Below are 2,858 nucleotides of genomic sequence, written 5' to 3' on the forward strand. Positions count from 1 at the left end.
AAAAAAACAACTAAGGCTGAACAAAGCGCTGTACAATTCAAAGATCACAAATTACAAACAGGTGCAGAGCAAAGTAACACAGGCTGGAAAATCAGGACAAAGGGACGACGTGAAGAGACGACACCTGACAACAATTAAAGCCTGAGAGAAGAGAAAGATTTAAGATTCTAAGCTTTGACCTCGACAGAGTCACATGTTCATAGAAAACAACATGTAGAGGAAATAAATTAAATTAAATATAAAGAAAGATGTAGAAAAAACTCTTGTTCTCTTATTATTCTTATTACTCTTGGTTTTTTATCTGTTTAACCGTGAGATGAATCATTTTTATCATTCACCAAAATAAAATAAAGTAGTGGTAAAGTTTATCTCACTCACTTAAAACAAATGGAGCTTTTTTCTGCCTGTTTCTGTTTCTTTTTTCTGCCTAAATTTACCAGAATTAACAACTCTAACCTCTGGTCTGAGTCAGGTCGTATAAAATCCTACTTTCTTTTCATGAACGACATTTAGAGGCAGAGAACAATATATGATGGTTCTAAATACCAGAACCCCCTTAGTGTTCCTAATAAACTGGCCACTGAGTGTTTATTTAAACCCTCAGAAACATGAGTGGAGCAGAATAAAAACCTGAAACAATCAGGAGCCAGAATATGGATCATTACAGTTAAATATAGAGATAAGAGTCAGAACAACAACAGAAAGAGGAAGAAGACGACGACGAAGCTCCGGCTCATCAACAACAAACTCATTAACGGCTCCATCTCACTTTTCTTCCTGTTTTCTCTCTGAGTCTCGTTAAATTAGCTGCTGCTTGATTTCCCCACGGGGACCAATGAAAGTTCCATCTCATCTCAGTGTCTGAGTCACAGCGGCGACATCACAGTCCCACAATCCTCACAACGTGACACAAAAAACAACACTTCAACTTAAATGTTTAATTAGATGCAGGTTTACAGGTTCTTATTTATTATTTTCAGTTCAAGAAGAAGCAGCCGGAGTTAAAACATCACACATTAACGTAAGTCACTGGTTTAAAGGTGAGAAGGAGCCGTGATGGATTCATGAGTTCAGACTTTCATTCAACCAAGGACCAAAAAATATACATAAAAAGACTGAGAAACGCAAGAAAAAATAAAAATAGGTGAAGATAGTTCAAGAAATAGACACAAGTAAATATAAATATATATTATATACTCAGGAAGGATTAATAAGGTTGAGGATGAGACGCATTATCAAGAAGATTAAAAATAAAATAAAATAAAATAAAATAAAATAATCCAATAACATAAAATGTGAACATTTCTTTTGACTGGTTCATAGAAAATAAAAGTAATAAAAAGAAAAATAAGACAAGATAATAAAAAATATAAAATAATATAAAATGTGTAAATTTCCTTTGACAAACACACATGAGGAAACGTTTGATAAATGGGAAAAAAGTAACAATGTAATATTAAAATAAAATAGCAAAAATAAAATTTGCAGACAGAAGTAAATGTGTATTATTATATATTATATTATTATTCTTGGTTTCAAATTTTATTTATGTAAAACCTTTGATTCAAAGTGCTTTATATTTTAATTGATTAGAGACGACTGAGTTTTCTCTGGAGGAGAATTAGTTTCTATCTGTTTAACTGTAAAATGAATCATTTTTATCATTAAACTGTAAACGAGCCACAGTAAAGTTCAGGGTAGAATTAAAGTGTCCTCCTTGTCTTCCACTGTCCCCTGTGTCCTGTCCATGTCCAACACAGAGACACAGACACGGGTCCAGGTCCAGGTCCATGTGGGCGGAGCCTGAATTTAATAAAGCATTAACAGAAACCAGCTGTGTTTTCTTGTGTCTTTTGTTTTCTGGGACGTTTTATGTTTTGTTTTGTTGTTTTTAAGCTTCACTTTAAACTCAGGCTCTGATTATGTCTCTGGACACAGAATCACACTTTCAGTGGAAATTCAAGGGACTTTAAATGGTTTAACTTCTTCAATGAGCTCCTCAAACTCACTGAAAGCAAGTTAATTTAATTTAATTCAATTTAATTTAATTTAATAAATCAAATACCGACATTTAATTCAGTCTTGAGCCACAAAATTATAGAATAAATAAAGATCAAATAAAGCTCTTGATCTAAATTAATACTTAAATATTTGTTGCTTCTTCCTCAGACAGGAAGTTCTCTGAGTAAACACCGACTCCTGGTGGCGGGTGGTGGTATTACAACTTTCAGATGGAGAGAGAAGGAGGAGGAGATAAAAAGGACGAGAAGGACACAGCAAACAATAAAAAGAAAGTAAAGAAGGATAAAAGGAGGAAGGAGGAGGAGATAAAAAGAATGAGGAGGTGAAGGGGAAGGAAAAGAAGGAGGCAACACAGGAACAGATAGAAAGGAGGTGAACAATGAGACAGAGGAGACGCAGAAAGAGAAATTAAAGGAGGAGAAGAGGGAGGATGTAGAAATGAGGAGGAGGTGGACACAGCAAATGAAGAAAGAAGAGAAGGAAATTGAGGAGTTTGAGTAGGAGGAAAAGATGGAGGAGGAAGATGGAGGCAAAGGTGAAAGGAAAAGGGAAAAGAAGGTGGGAGGAGAAAGGAGGAGGAGCAGGAGGAGGTGGGTGCAGCAAACAAAAACAGAAGATGGAGAAGGAAGGAGATGGAAGTAAAGTGAGGAGACAGGAGAGGAAAGAAGAGTACGAGGAGGTAGGGAAAGAAAAGGAGAAATAAGAGGAGGAGGAGGGAGGAGAGGAAGGAGGGAGGGAGGAGGAAGGAGGAGAGGAAGGAGGAGAGGAAGGAGGAGATATGAGGAAAGAGGAGGAACTGGACTCATTTAAATATGAATGAAGCATAAAACAAATTA

Source organism: Mugil cephalus, chromosome 8 (assembly GCF_022458985.1).
Source record: "Mugil cephalus isolate CIBA_MC_2020 chromosome 8, CIBA_Mcephalus_1.1, whole genome shotgun sequence".
NCBI lineage: Eukaryota > Metazoa > Chordata > Actinopteri > Mugiliformes > Mugilidae > Mugil > Mugil cephalus.